This window comes from Panicum hallii, chromosome 8 (genome assembly GCF_002211085.1).
Source record: "Panicum hallii strain FIL2 chromosome 8, PHallii_v3.1, whole genome shotgun sequence".
Classification (NCBI taxonomy): Eukaryota; Viridiplantae; Streptophyta; class Magnoliopsida; order Poales; family Poaceae; genus Panicum; species Panicum hallii.
This window is the reverse complement of record NC_038049.1, coordinates 23,229,760-23,246,527: the sequence shown is the minus strand read 5'-3', so window position 1 is coordinate 23,246,527 and position 16,768 is coordinate 23,229,760.

Below are 16,768 nucleotides of genomic sequence, written 5' to 3'. Positions count from 1 at the left end.
GTAATCCAATTAAAGGAACATTACATTTCAACAATTAACCTATCTACCCTGCACTAGGCAGTCATTTATCGAGTACTAACTAAACTAACTAGTCTCGTTAGGCAACAGGGTGGGTTACCCTAAACATCCGATTAACTACAATAGGTAGCATATCTGATTATTATAAGTAACACTAAATACACTTAGCAATCTCCATTTATTTTATTAGCTAAGCATTGTAATTAACCTTAGGTTATTACTTAATTATGGCTAACTTTGGATTAATTAATCAAATCTTAAATTAAGAAAAATAATTAATACTTATGAAAATTATCATAAGTGGGTTTTATTGAAATTTTTCTCTAAAAGGAACTAAGCCTCAAAATTAAACAAGATTATAATTGAAAATTCAAGATATAATTATAACTAGAGTTTTACATTAAAACTAGGGTTCAAAACTTAAGGACACCATAAACTGCTCATGACTAGCATTCCAGAAAAGTTTCATAAGTTTTCATGCATAATAATTATTATTTATGAATTACCTTTGAATTTAAGCTTGAAATTTATAACTCAAGTTATATTAGGTTTCTGATTCTCAAATTTTTATGATGGATCATACTTATAAAGATCAAGTTATGGTAGAAATTTCATCCCTAAATATGCACAGGTGCTTTTGAAATTAATTTGTGAAGCTTTCATAAACATATAACAAAAGTAACAAAATACTCTAGCTAGAGGGCTGATCTATGCTTCAAAAATTTACACAAGGCTACTTACACCACATGCAATACATGCTCCAAAAACTAACAGCAGCAAGGCTATAGAGCATAAGATTCAATTAAAGCATTCCTTTACTTGTATTTAAAATACAGAACAAACTATGCACTTTCATGGCATGGTTATGAAATAAAAGTCGTAGAATTCATCACAAGGATTCTAACCCAAAAAGTTTCGTATTTTTCTGATTTTTCTACTGTTTTCTATGAATTTTTAAAGTTCACAGCAGGAAACTCAAATAAGCTTTACATAACAGTCCCTAGATTTAGCACAAAACCCCCCTGCAGTTTACTTGTCTTCTCCAATGGAGTCCCTGGCCGTGGTCAAAGAGGAACGACGGCATTTGACCGGCCAAATCCAGTGATTCTCGGGTCGCAATGGCGAGGGAAAAGAGGGGGATTAGCGAGAGGAGATCGGGGGCTACCTTGGGAGGAGCTTGATTGGTCTCCTAGGGTTGTGTAGCGGCCTACCCGCGTGGAGCAGATGGCCGGCGGTGGAGATGGCTTCGGCGGCGGCACTCCGGGTGAGTTGGGCAGCGATGGCCGGGCCTAGCAGTTTCAGGGAACTAAGGGAGAGCTCCTAGTGGTGTTGGATTGGGCGGAGGAGGGCCGTAGGAGTGGGTCCACGGCGGCGTCGAGCTCGCCGACGTTACAGAGGCAATGGCGATGGCGTTCCGGGGGCTAGGGGTGAGGAAGTGACGAATTGATGGATGGAATGGGTTGAGGAGGTCCTAGTGGTACTGATGCGCCCACAAACACAGGAGCTGGGCACTTGCTTTGGAGCTCGCCACGGCGGCGGCTCGGTGGCGGCCGAGCGGCGGTGGTGCGTGCATGGCGAGTGCAGGAGATGCCAGGAAGAAAGGGGAGCAGAAGTGGGGAAGGCAAGGGCGACGCGTGGGAGGGAAATCCAGCAGGAGGTGGCGCTCGGGGGCCTGCGCCGGCGGTGAGCGGTGGTGGCAGAACGGCAGCAGAGGGGAAGCAGGCGTGACAGAGGAGGAAGAAGGTAGACAGGGGTCAGAAGGACCCGTTTGCAATTTCCCAAAAAGTTCAGGGACCTCTCTGTAAACTAAAATTTCCCACTGCTACAAAATCCTAATGAGAAAAATGTCTAAAGCAAAGTTGTAGAGAATTTCAAATACTACAAGAATGCTTTAGAGTTCAAGTTCAAAATCTCAAAGGATACAGTTTTATTTTAAACTTTTGAACACAACTCAATTTATAAACTTTTTTTATAATTCAAACAAAATGCTTTAATGTTTAGGGTCTTTTTGCAAGATTGCCTGCAGTAATCATTACTAGTCCTTTTTACGTTTTAGCCCCTAAGTAAAACTGAGTTTTACTTTTATCTCTCAACCATTTTACATGTAAACCCTTATACCTTTGTGTTAATTACACTTAAGTCCTTAGTTTCCAATAAAAGTCTATCTTTCTTAGGTTTATTTAACTTTTGCACTTTTCTTTTCTATAATCATTTAGGTTTACCACTTAAGAGTACTTTTACACAATTACACTCAAGTACTTACATAATATCTAAATTACAATTATACCCCTAGTGCTTTGTACAACGTATATACACTATATCATGCATACATATAACACATCCAAACTTAGTATCCCATTGTCTAACTACATGGATATTACAGCCTTCCCTCCTTAAAAAGAATCTCGTCCCGAGATTCCGAAGCTGAACAGAAACGGATGATTAGATTTGGGGATTGGCTTGCAGGAAGTCTGGGAAATTCCGTTGAAGATAAGACTCAGTTTCCCAAGTCGCTTCTTCTTCGGTGTGATGATCCCATAAAATTTTATACATCTTAACTGCCCTTCTTCTGGTGAGTCTTTCCTTGGTATCCAGGATTTGAAGAGGTTGTTCGACGTACGATAGATCAGGTTTAATCTCAATGGCACATGTCTCAACGATTTCCGTGGGTATTTTGACACACATCTTAAGTTGGGAGACATGGAAGACATCGTGAATAGCCGCCCATTGAGATGGAAGACGAAGTTTGTAAGCCACTGGGCCACAAACATTGAGAATTTCGAAGGGTCCGATATATCGAGGTGCTAACTTCCCCTTTATGCCAAAACGTTGGACACCTTTGGTAGGAGATACTCGAAGATAAACAAAATCTCCTACTTGAAATTGCAGAGGTTTCCTCTTTTTATCTGCGTAGATTTTCTATCTGGATTGAGCGGTTTTAAGATTAGATTGAATAACCTTAACCTTATCTTCGGCTTCAATGACTAGGTCTGGTCCGAAGATTTTGCGTTCACCGGTCTCAGACCAACTCAAAGGAGTTCGACATCTGCGACCATATAATGCTTCAAAAGGAGCCATCTGAAGACTAGCTTGATAACTGTTGTTGTAAGCAAATTCAGCTAGAGCAAGGCACTTGTCCCAACTTGTACCATAATGAATAATACAAGCTCGGAGCATGTCTTCAAGGATTTGGTTAACTCGCTCAGTCTGCCCATCAGTCTGGGGATGATACGCAGAGCTTCGAATCAATTTGGTCCCTAGAGCTGATTGCAATTGCTCCCAAAACCGTGCAATAAATTGGGGCCCTCGATCAGAGATAATGGTTTTTGGAACCCCATGTAATCGAACGATTTGGTCCAAATAGACTTCGGCATACTTCTTAGCAGAGTAAGTGGTATGCACAGGAAGAAAATGAGCTGTTTTTGTGAGTCTATCGATAATTACCCATATGGAGTCATGCTTTTGAGATGTGTTGGGAAGACCGACAATAAAATCCATGCTAATATCTTCCCATTTCCATGACAGAATGGGTAATGGTTGAAGTGTACCAGATGCTTTTAAGTGGCTAGCTTTGACTCTCTGGCAAGTATCACACTCAGATACATATTTGGCAATTTCTCTTTTCATTCTGGTCCACCAAAAATGTTGTCGTAAATCTTGATACATCTTGGTGCTACCAGGATGAATAGAGAACTTGGATAGATGTGCCTCATCAAGGATTTGTTTGCGAAGGGGATGATCCTTAGGCACAACAATTCGATCATTGAACCACAGGATTCCTTGATGATCAGTGTGAAAACACCTATATTTAGCTTCTCCCTGAGATAGCTTTGATTTGATGATTTTGATACCCTCATCATGTAGTTGCGACATGATGATTCTATCCCGAAGAGTAGACTCAATGGATAGCAGATTCAGACTACCTTGAGGAATAATCTCTAGATTGAGTTTTCTCATTTGATGGCAAAGAGTGTCACTAAAGGTGGATACGGATAAGCAGTGACAATGTGACTTGCGGCTAAGTGCATCCGCAACCACATTAGCTTTGCCCGGATGATAGTGTACCTCAAGGTCATAATCTTTAATCAATTCCAACCAACGCCTTTGCCTCATATTTAAGTCAGCTTGAGTGAAGATATACTTGAGGCTCTTATGGTCAGTGTAAATATTACACTTAGCACCCATAAGATGATGTCTCCAGATCTTGAGAGCATGGATAACTGCTGCCAATTCAAGATCATGTGTTGGATAATTTTGCTCATGAGTCCGAAGTGCTCTGGATGCATAAGCAATGACCCGGTTGTTTTGCATAAGAACACAACCCAGGCCAGTTCCAGAAGCATCACAATAGACATCAAAAGACTAAGTATTATCTGGCTGAGCTAATACGGGAGCAGTCGTTAGAAGCTTCCTCAAGGTATGAAATGCTTCATCACACTTATCATCCCAGCAGAACTTAACTTCTTTCTTAAGTAGCTCAGTCATTGGTTTGGCTATCTTGGAGAAGTCTGGAATGAATCGGCGATAATATCCCGCCAATCCAAGGAAACTTCGAATTTGATGGACTGAAGTTGGAGGTTTCCAGTCCATAACCTCTTGGACTTTGGTTGGATCAACCGATATGCCTTGACTAGATATAGTATGTCCCAAAAATTTCACACTATCCAGCCAGAATTCACATTTTGAGAATTCGGCATAAAGGCGATGATCACGTAGTCGTTGAAGAACGACACGTAAATGATTAGCATGGTCTTTTTGGTTTTGGAGTATATTAGAATGTCATCAATGAAGACCACGACGAATTTGTCGAGTTCCGACATGAATACTGAATTCATGAGATACATGAAATATGCCGGTGCATTAGTAAGTCCAAATGACATAACCAGATATTCGTAAAGTCCATATCTGGTCGAGAAGGCCGTTTTTAGAATATCACAAGGCCTAATCTTGATCCGATGATAACCAGAGCGTAAGTCAATCTTAGAGAAGACCTTAGCCCCGGCTAGCTGATCAAACAAAATGTCAATGCGGGGAAGAGGGTACTTATTTTTGATGGTAACCGCATTGAGTGGACGGTAATCGACACATAGCCTTAGGCTATCGTCTTTCTTCTTGACAAAGAGAGCAGAACAACCCCAAGGTGAGGCACTTGGACGTATATATCCCTTATCAAGAAGATCCTGGAGCTAGATTTTTAGTTCGGCTAATTCATTTGGAGGCATGCGATACGGCCTCTTCGAAATAGGAGCAGTGCCCGGTTGAAGTTCAATGATAAACTTGATGTCTCTATCTGGTGGCATTCCAGGCAAGTCATCTGGAAAGACATCGAGGTATTCACATACTATAGGGATATCCTTGACTTGGATATTTGTGATGGTATAAGTGCAAGGATGCAGACATTCTGGCTGCGGCAGATAAAGGGTGGTGATCCCATAGTATGGTGAATCAATTTCAACAACTCGGGAAGAAATATCTAGCCGTACTTGATGTTTAGTCATCCAGTCGGTCCCAAGTATAACATCAATACCCTCTAAACTGAGTAAAACCAAATCAGTTTTGATCTCTTTACTACCTAACTGAAGTGGCACATTTCTACTCATTTGGTTGGAGGTGATTTTTCCTCCAGGGGTAGAGATCATATATGCCCCTTGAGTGAAACAAGGATCAAGTCCTATCCGGGTACCACAGTTGTTACTAATAAAGCTATGTGTTGCTCCGGAATCAAATAAAGTAACAACTGGTTTATGGTGAATAGAAAATGTACCCGACATGACGGGAGCTCCATCTGGAAGTTCTGCCAGAGTGGTGAAGTTAATTCGTCCTTGCCGGACTTGCATCACCGGCTTCTTGCCCTTGTTCTGGTTACCCTGAGTAGAGCTTTGCCCTGGATTAGATTTCTTGGGCCGCGGACAATCCCGGATGAAATGATCCGCGCTTCCTCAATTGAAACAGCGATAGTTGCTGCCTCTCTGTGGTACTTGTTGAACATTTGGCCGTGGGCCAGATGGTTGTGCTTGTTGCGGAGGAACGGGAGGTCTATACCTTCCCTGCTGTTGGGGCGGCCTGAAAACCAATCTGCCCGTTGGGGCATTCCGCTGCGGTGCTCTAAATGGTGTATTGGGAACAATCCGATACCTCGGTGATTGAGCACTCGAGGGTCCAGTAGGAGTCTTCCGCTTTTTCTCGGCATGATGTGCCACGATACAATCTTCTTGAGTTAAAGCCATATTAACCAGCTCGCTGAAAGTATTAGCCTTTACAAGATTCAGGCGTTCCTTGAGCTTGGTATTAAGGCCTCGACGGAAACCATCTTGTTTCTTGGCATCGTTATCCGCATGATATCCCGCATATTAACACAGATGATTGAAATTCTGTGCGTACTGCAGGACTGTACTGGTGCCTTGAGTAAGAGCCAGGAATTCATTCAATTTTTGCTCCAGCAATCCCTCCGGAATATAATGCGCTCTAAAGGCTGCCCGAAACTCATCCCAGGTAATGACATGCTCTGCGGGCTGCATGGCGCAGAAATTATCCCACCATATTCGAGCAGCACCTCGGAGTTGCTGTGCGGCAAAGGAAGCTTTGCTGGAATCCGCACAAGGTACTGTCAATAGAGCGAACTTTGATTCAATAATATGGAGCCAAGCATCGGCATCCAAGGGCTCTTCAGCTTTACTGAAGAAAGGAGGCTGTGTACTGATGAAATCCTGGTAACTAGCCACGGGAGGATTGTGATCATCCCGACCTCCTCGAAACTGTTGACGTTGCTGGTTTTGCTGCGCTTGAACCAGCAAGTTAAGCAACTCAGTTTGCCGAGCCATAACTTCGGCAAGGTTAGGAGGTGGCGGTGGCGGTTGTTGTGAACCGCTAGCCTGATCTGCCCGGAAACCTTCCGGGGTTCCGCGCGTGGCTCCAACCATCTGAAACAAAGGAGATGTCCATCATTAACCATATAGCCTTACTCCCAATTTCAGAAGATATATGACTTAGATAAACAATACACATACTCCATTCAATCATCTCATTACAGAATCATAAAGATTGTGAACAAGATGATAAAATAGGAAACTTATATTACAACACTGATCCTGATAGTTCTCCACCTCACACATCCGAAAGATCCCTACGCAGGCCATCTATGTTACAACAAATGGCATGAGATCTAGCTAAGTTACACACTACCTAGGTTATTACACTCCCATATGTTACATCTAGCTAGTCGACGATTTACAACACTAGAAATCGTCGAAGTTGCCTATAGACGACTGACTGCTAGAGGGAGAATGATAGGGACTAAGAACAGGATCCCCATGCTCAGAGTCAATCTCTGAAACACCCTCAATCCCTTCTGGGTCTTCTTCTTCTTCTTCAGGCATTATGGGTATAGCGGGATGTATCGGTTGCTGCTGCAGTTCCTCAATGTGAGCCTGGGCATCATCAGCCACAAGTATCAGATCATGAATTTGTGCCTGTAGGAACTCAATAACAGTGTCACGCTGAGTGATAATATGATCACTCTCATTGATCTGATCTTCTCGATGGAGGATTGTCTCATCCCTTGCTGCAATGATTTCATCCTTTTGAGTCACCAAGGCTTGTAATTCCACTATTTGGGTCACTTGACGGTCAGCATTCCGATAGTGGCTTTGAGCCACACCAGTTATCTGATTCATACCATGACGCAGTAGAATCTGGTAATGATGTTGCACATCCATGAACCTGGTAATGATACGGACGGTTTCTTCAGCCAGATCTCCTAGCATATGACCAAGATGCTCTGTCCAAAAATTCCATTCCGAATTATCAGGGTCAATGGTAGGAAATAAACCAATAGGATATGCGGCAACTTCAGTCGGATGCTGATTGCAGAAAAGTTTGATAGCTTCCAAGGCAGCAGTTTCGAGGGTATCAACCAGACGATATCCCACCACTTCCACTTCTATGGGATGCCATGAGGAGCGGAAAGGGTGTTGAGAAATTTTCATCTTAACCCGGCATCGAGGAACTCCTTCTTCACGATATTCTACCCCATCGTATTAAGGAGGCTCTGTATAATGAAACAGACTTAAGGATTCCCACAAGAGACGAGGAAACCCTTCCCAATGTAAAGCGTTGGTGTGGAAGTGCCCTTCCTGATCCCAAAAGGCATTGGAAGGAGCAGCCATCTGCGACAACAATGCAAATGGTAAGATATATTTAAACTGAGGAAAGCTCTCAAGGTAAATGGATTAAGATAGTTGATTCTGATAACAGCAAAGGCTGGAAATCAGATGGATACTTAAGAGCTAAAGATTGCTATCTTCCCCAACTAAGAAATACCAATAGGTTACTTATTTCTTAAAGCAACAAAATTAAGCATTCATTTTGGTTGATTAGTGGATTATGCATGCACGCACTACACGATCTCACAACCAGAAATAACTGCCAAGTAATCTTGGTCTTACGTGGTTAGTTTCGGTGGCATAATACATACGTCTCTCCTTAATAACTGGTCGATAAGCCCTATCCATCCTAGTTTCGTAATCGTGGTTAGTGTACCTGCAGAAAACCACAATACATATATATATATCCAATGAACCTTTCATGCCAGCATGTCATGAAAGCGTCCCCATTCATTACTGCTTACTATAGAAACAGCATCTGTACTATTACCGCCGTACAGACAACGTTAACATACGTTGTCGAAACAACGTATTCACGGGGGTACCGCAAAATGCGGGGGTATGAACAGTGATCGCCATACCCTGCGCCGAACCATATACTCCCAATGTAGTCAACCAAAGTTGGTACATTGGCAGCATCTCAAGTAAGCCACTGCTTGAGAAACAGCGTTCGGTTCGCATCACCGACAGGAAGGCCAAGCTCCCTCAGTTGGCTGAGGATCCTTACCTTCTTACCTCACGATCGAAGATGTCGTTACAGAAAGTAAGGTTAGGTTGTGCATAAATTTAAGTTTCAACAGAAAAGTAATGCTGGAAGTTAGAGTTATATATATATATATATATGTTACAGCCACCTCTAATTTTCCCTTAAATTTCACCCTAGGGCTTTACGTACTAAGCACAACCTTAACGAATCCAACGTACCTTTTGCAAAATACTTTGTTGGTCAAATTTTATACCGAAAGTATTTTTAAGGCACTTTATATCTCCAGTGTACCTTGTTAGCTCTGATACCAGCTGTGGTAGAACCAACCTGAATTACACCGGCTCAAGTACGCGAGTCCTCTCTGGAGGGCTACCTCGTGCTTCAAACGGTATAATCCTATTGGCCTGTCGGGTAACGTCCCGATAAACCACCGAACGCAGGATCCAACAAGGTACCCCACACGATGGTGAGTCCAGAGATATAAATGTTATTACAATTTACACCACAGACAAATATATTACAAAAATATACAAAGTGTCATTAACTCCCACTTAGAGGAGATTATTACAAAAACAGGTTTAAGTCTTAAGATAAAGCAGCGGAGTTTGAAAAGCGTAAACATTGTACACGTCGTTATTACAGATATCATGCTAGCCCTGGCACGACATCACTCGGCGGATTCTGTATTGGCTGGGGATGGATCCCACTCCACGGACCAACCATCAGGTAGGGGGTAGGGCCATGGTGTAATGAAAGCTGGCTCATCAGAGAGATTACCTGGATTAAATCAACAAAAGCAAGGCTGAGTATACTAATACTCAGCAAGACTTACCCGGAATTGGGTATACCTTAGCCCATAACTAGACTCATGAAGGCTTTTAGCTTTAGGTAGAGTTTTCAGCTAAAAAGCAACAAAGAGTAGATCCTTATTTTCAACTTTTAGCTTTCAGGTTCTAGTGGATTAACCATTCTAGGTAAGCATCTATAACTATTCAAACATGGTAGAATCTTTAATCAAACATCATCTTTGATAATCACAAAGTTGCTCTTGTTACTCTATGTGGCAAAGGGGGTAAGCAGTCTCAATCATCGTGAGAGGGGGACGATTCCGGAATCGAGATTCAAAACTTGCAAGGATAAACCTAACACACACGCTTGGAACACCAAAGGGTCGCTCCTAAGCAACCGTTTGCCTTTCATTCCGACTCGTGGATCAGGGCCACCACAAGCGACTGCAGGACCATACGCACTTCCAAAGTGCAGGACGTACGTCTGTAGCGCGACTACAAAACCCGTACTCCTGGTTGCCCAGCAACACGTATTCCCACACGTCGAACTAAGTAACCAAAAGAAGCAAATACATGTGGTGGGGGGTATGTCCACTCCTCGGGCCGATTGGTTACTAGGCTTACCGCTTACCATATTTCACGGCATGTGGCTAGTACTTTCAAACGCTTAACCACCGCTACCACACACTGCGACCTTATCAAGTTTCACAACACAGACGGGGTATCATCTCAACCATGATACCTCACAAAACTTCTGTCCGTCATCCTTATAGTGATAACAGGGATGCAAACATTACAATTCCTATGTCGCGCGAGTGACAGGAAATCACTCGACTTCTACCGGTCCTATTAGCATAGCAGCTAGTCGGACTCAAATTCTGGTGTTCAATACATCGGTTCCTGGAATTATGCAACTAGGGTTCCAAACAATTCCTAAGAACTTAATGCATAAAGATATATATAAATAATATAGTTCGCAGTGTAAATAAAGTAAGGGTTATGTCCGGGGCTTGCCTTCGCTAGTGGGGTTGGGGTTAGTCAAATTAATATCCTCCGAATCTTGGTTCGGGGCTTCAGAGAAATCCGCGACGAGATTCCCGGGGTCTTCAGAATAACCTCCTTCTTGTTCCGAAATCAGCTGATAATCCCCGTCAGCGAGAGCGGTCGAGTCTATATGATATGTAAGATGAAGTTTAATGGGTGCATACACTTTCATTTTAATTCACGATAAAGTTGTAATCCAATTAAAGGAACATTACATTTCGACAATTAACCTATCTACCCTGCACTGGGCAGTCATTTATCGAGTACTAACTAAACTAACTAGTCTCGTTAGGCAACAGGGTGGGTTACCCTAAACATCCGATTAACTACAATAGGTAGCATATCTGATTATTATAAGTAACACTAAATACACTTAGCAATCTCCATTTATTTTATTAGCTAAGCATTGTAATTAACCTTAGGTTATTACTTAATTATGGCTAACTTTGGATTAATTAATCAAATCTTAAATTAAGAAAAATAATTAATACTTATGAAAATTATCATAAGTGGGTTTTATTGAAATTTTTCTCTAAAAGGAACTAAGTCTCAAAATTAAACAAGATTATAATTGAAAATTCAAGATATAATTATAACTAGAGTTTTACATTAAAACTAGGGTTCAAAACTTAAGGACACCATAAACTGCTCATGACTAGCATTCCAGAAAAGTTTCATAAGTTTTCATGCATAATAATTATTATTTATGAATTACCTTTGAATTTAAGCTTGAAATTTATAACTCAAGTTATATTAGGTTTCTGATTCTCAAATTTTTATGATGGATCATACTTATAAAGATCAAGTTATGGTAGAAATTTCATCCCTAAATATGCACAGGTGCTTTTGAAATTAATTTGTGAAGCTTTCATAAACATATAACAAAAGTAACAAAATACTCTAGCTAGAGGGCTGATCTATGCTTCAAAAATTTACACAAGGCTACTTACACCACATGCAATACATGCTCCAAAAACTAACAGCAGCAAGGCTATAGAGCATAAGATTCAATTAAAGCATTCCTTTACTTGTATTTAAAATACAGAACAAACTATGCACTTTCATGGCATGGTTATGAAATAAAAGTCGTAGAATTCATCACAAGGATTCTAACCCAACAAGTTTCGTATTTTTCTGATTTTTCTACTGTTTTCTATGAATTTTTAAAGTTCACAGCAGGAAACTCAAATAAGCTTTACATAACAGTCCCTAGATTTAGCACAAAGCCCCCCTGCAGTTTACTTGTCTTCTCCAATGGAGTCCCTGGCCGTGGTCAAAGAGGAACGGCGGCGTTTGACCGGCCAAATCTAGTGATTCTCTGGTCGCAATGGCGAGGGAAAAGAGGGGGATTAGCGAGAGGAGATCGGGGGCTACCTTGGGAGGGGCTTGATTGGTCTCCTAGGGTTGTGTAGCGGCCTACCCGCGTAGAGCAGATGGCCGGCGGTGGAGATGGCTTCGGCGGCGGCACTCCGGGTGAGTTGGGCAGCTATGGCCGGGCCTAGCAGTTTCAGGGAACTAAGGGAGAGCTACTAGTGGTGTTGGATTGGGCGGAGGAGGGCCGCAGGAGTGGGTCCACGGCGGCGTCGAGCTCGCTGGCGTTACAGAGGCAATGGCGACGGCGTTCCGGGGGCTAGGGGTGAGGAAGTGACGAATTGATGGCTGGAATGGGTTGAGGAGGTCCTAGTGGTACTGATGCGCCCACAAACACAGGAGCTGGGCACTTGCTTTGGAGCTCGCCACGGCGGCGGCTCGGTGGCGGCCGAGCGGCGGCGGTGCATTAGCTTTTAGTCTTGGCAAATTTTATTTAAGCTAATTACTACAAGTGGATGAATTACCATAACCCAAATTGCATAAGATTTAATCAATATTAATTAAGAACTACTGAGAACCATCCAGACCAAAACCACCCGGGGAATCTCCCTCGCCAAAGGTTGATAACCCCACTAATTAGACGGAGGATCTGGGCCGCTCATGACTGTGAGCACAGCTGATATATCAGTTTTACACTCTCGAGAGGTTGCACAACTTTACCCACAAGTCGTGAGCTACACTAGTTGTTCATCACACTTTCTTAGGTGAGATGGCTAGCAAGCACACTACGAGACCGTTACAAAGGATCACGTTGGTAAGGCGTAACCGCTAAGGATTCTGGATTAGCAACGATGGGGCCCACCTCCGGGGGTACAAGACACACAGCACAGACCAAGCCGAAGGAGCAGGGACCATTGAAGCTTACCACCCCTCTTGCCCACGCAGGTAAGTTACTCCCGAACCAACACGACCTAATTAGTAAGTCAAGACCGTCCCATTCCAGTCTTGTGGTTGCGCGGTTGTCCCAGGTTGTCGCTCTATGAACCGGTCCTTATGGAGAGTGGCCAACCAAGCACTAAGCACCGTGCTGGCCCCCTAAACCATGTTTCTAGCAAAAACATCTTTTAAGGACGCACAAACCACTCAAGCACACAGCACAGAGGGCCGGCTCCAGAATTAAGTTGCATAAGACCATTAATCAAATTTAATTAAAAAGGACCAAGATTGGTTATAGCACAGCAACCTAGCACAACTAACCAAAATGCAACCCATAGGATATATATAAAGGATATAAAGTGGCTAGGAAATCCTTATAGGCATACAGTATTAAAATGCAGTATGAAATTGTATTTAAAAGTGATAGGAGGTTCATGTTATACTTGCCTTCCTCGTACTCTCCCGGCTGCTGCTCGAACTGCTCGGAAGATGGCTGCTCCTGATACTGATCCAAAGGCTCCGCGTCTACTCACGATTATCAAGCATAGTCCACACATACACACATGCACAAATAATAGCAAACTATAAGAAAACAGTACAACATTACATAGAAACAGCACACCAAACTAGTCTAAAGCTATCCTACGCGTTACAACGATCGCGTGGATATAAAGAACACCTAAAACGGAGCTAAAACGCGAAAACTACGCTTAAAACAAGTTCTAGAGACCTATTTGTAAGAAAAACCTAACTTCCAGGGGCTTCTGCGCAAAAACCGAGAGCTTAAACGTAAATAAACCCTAGACTCGGGGGCTAGCGCGAGAAAACACTGGATATGGACTGCGAGTTCAAAAATACAGGAAGCTCAGGGGTCTAAACGAGAAGAAAAGGACCTAACCGTAATTATTTTTGAACTACGGGTGGACTGCGGGTTGATTCCAAGGAAACTCAGGGGCTCTTTAACAAAACTGCCACGGCTGAAAGGGTACGCGGCTTCTAATAAGGGCGGTTAGATCTAAATCGAACGGTTCGGACGCATTCCGGTTCGGACGGTCCGATCTGAACAGAGGGGTCCGGACGGTCCGATCTGGATCGGACTGGTCCGATCCGATGGGCTCGCGGGGACGGCGGTTATGCACGGCGGCTCGAGCAAAGGGCAACGCCGGCGAGCGGTGTTCTGGCGCTACGGTTAGCTAATGCCTACGACTTCTGGTGCAAAAGGACCAGGGGTAGGAGGCGAGGCTCACCGAGGGCTGTGGAGGCCGGAGACGCGACGGAGTGAGGAAGACGACGACGTCCGGCGGCGGAGAGGATCGGGCTTCCGCGGGGAGGGGTGATGCCGAGGTGACCGGGGTCCTTGGCTAGCGTAGATCAGCTCCGGGGACTCCTGTGGAGGTGGTCAGAGGGTCAAAATGGGTCGGGATGCAACGACTGCGAGGAATTCCGATGGCGGAGCAGCTCACCGGAGAAGGTTTCCTCGGAAAATTCGGTCGATGCCGAGGCGTAGGGCTTCGATGCTGGCCTCTTGGAGCTTCGGGATGGCGAGGGGAAGCTTTTGCGAGTGATGTGGTGGTCCGGGGTGCAACGGAATGGCCGGTCGACGGTGAGGCCGAGGCGTCTGCGTGGCGGAGGAAAAAGGGTGGCGGCGCTGGGGTCTCCGGGGTTGCAGGGCTGGGGTTAGGGTTCTGGGTACCAGGGCGCAGGGGGTTCCCTTTTGTAGGGCGGCGGCGCTGCCCTGGGCGTGCGGGCCCGGATAAGGAAGCTCGCCGGAGATCTCGGGGGAAGTTGAGCGCCGGGGAGGAAGAAGGAGGGGGGAAAGGGGCCGACAGGTGGGGTCAGGCTGAGGGAATGACTAAGAAAGGAAAGGAACGACTGAGAAAGGAAAGGAATGACTGAGAAAGGAAAGGAATGACTAAGAAAGGAAAGGAATGACTGAGAAAGGAAAGGAATTACTGAGAAAGGAAAGGAATGACTGAGAAAGGAAAGGAATTACTGAGAAAGGAAAGGAATTACTGAGAAAGGAAAGGAATTACTGAGAAAGGAAAGGAATTACTGAGAAAGGAAGGAATGACTGACCTACTTTCCTGCTTCTTCCCTTTTCTTTATCAACCCAACTCAATTCTATTTGAATTCAACTCAAATTTGAATTCAACTCATATGCACTCAACCAAAAACAACTTATGCACCAGCATGAATGCACAAACAGGTTGAACCTAAAATGAATTTTAATTCTTTGTGTTATAAAATTACTTTAAATGCGAGATAAACTAGGGTAAACCCTGAAAATTTTATTTAAGCCCAAATAAATTCCTTAAAATATGGGGGAAATTACATTAGGGTGTTACAAACCTACCCCCCTTACAGGAATCTCGTCCCGAGATTCGAATAGGCTAGCTAGCAAAGAGATCGGGATATGTCTTTCTCAACTCATCTTCTCGCTCCCAAGTAGCCTCATCCTCCGTGTGATGACTCCACTGAACACGGCACATCTTGATCTTCTTGTTTCTGTTAACTCTCTCAGACGTCTCCAGAATTTTCACCGGATGCTCGATATAGGTCAGATCCTCCTGCACATCTAACCCTTCTATCGGTGCTTGCTCTTCTGGCACCCTCAAGCACTTCTTCAGCTGAGACACGTGGAACACATCGTGCACTCCCGAGAGATTGAGAGGCAACTCCAAACGATATGCCACCTCGCCTTTCCGTTCCAACACCTTGAACGGACCGATGTATCGAGGGGCTAGCTTCCCTCTTACATTAAACCTGCGGATTCCTCTCATCGGTGAGACCTTCAGGTACACATGATCTCCCACTGCAAAGGTCAAATCTCGACGACGCACATCCGCATAGCTCTTCTGACGAGTCTGAACGACCCTCAGATTTTCTCGCACCTGCTGTACCAGCTGTTCGGCCTCCTCAACAATATCCGGACCAAACACCTGCCTCTCGCCAATCTGATCCCAATACAGCGGAGTCCTGCATTTCCGACCATACAGAGCCACAAACGGGGACTTCTTCAGACTAGCCTGATAACTGTTGTTATAAGAAAACTCTGCATACGGCAGGCATTTATCCCAGCTGGTACCATACTGTACAGCGCAGGCTCGAAGCATATCCTCCAACACTTGGTTGGTTCTCTCTGTTTGCCCATCTGTCTGAGGATGATAAGCAGTACTGAAACGCAGCTTCGTATCCAACGAATCATGCAACTGCTCCCAGAACCGTGAAGTGAACTGAGATCCTCGATCAGATATAATCTTCTTTGGAACACCATGCAGACAGACAATCCTGGAGATATACAACTCTGCGAGTCTAGCACCGGAGTAAGTAGTGTTCACCGGAATGAAGTGAGCAACCTTCGTCAACCGATCCACTACTACCCATATGGAGTTGTACCCTTTTTGAGTACGAGGCAAGCCAACAATGAAGTCCATAGTGATTTCCTCCCATTTCCACTCTGGAATCTTCAACGGCTGCAATAACCCTGCTGGCCTCTGATGCTCTGCCTTGACACGCTGACAAGTGTCACAGATAGCTACGTACTCCGCAACGGAACGCTTCATTCCAGACCACCAGAATCTTTCCTTCAGGTCGTAATACATCTTCGTGCTGCCTGGATGGATAGAATATGCTGTATCATGAGCCTCACTCAGAATCAGCTTCCTGAGATCTGCCACATCCGGCACACATATACGACCCTTGTACCACAAGGTACCCTGATCATCCTCTCTGAAATGAGGGGCCTTGCCAATCTTGAGCAACTGACGAATCTCCTGCAGCTTCTTATCTTCCTTCTGATGCTG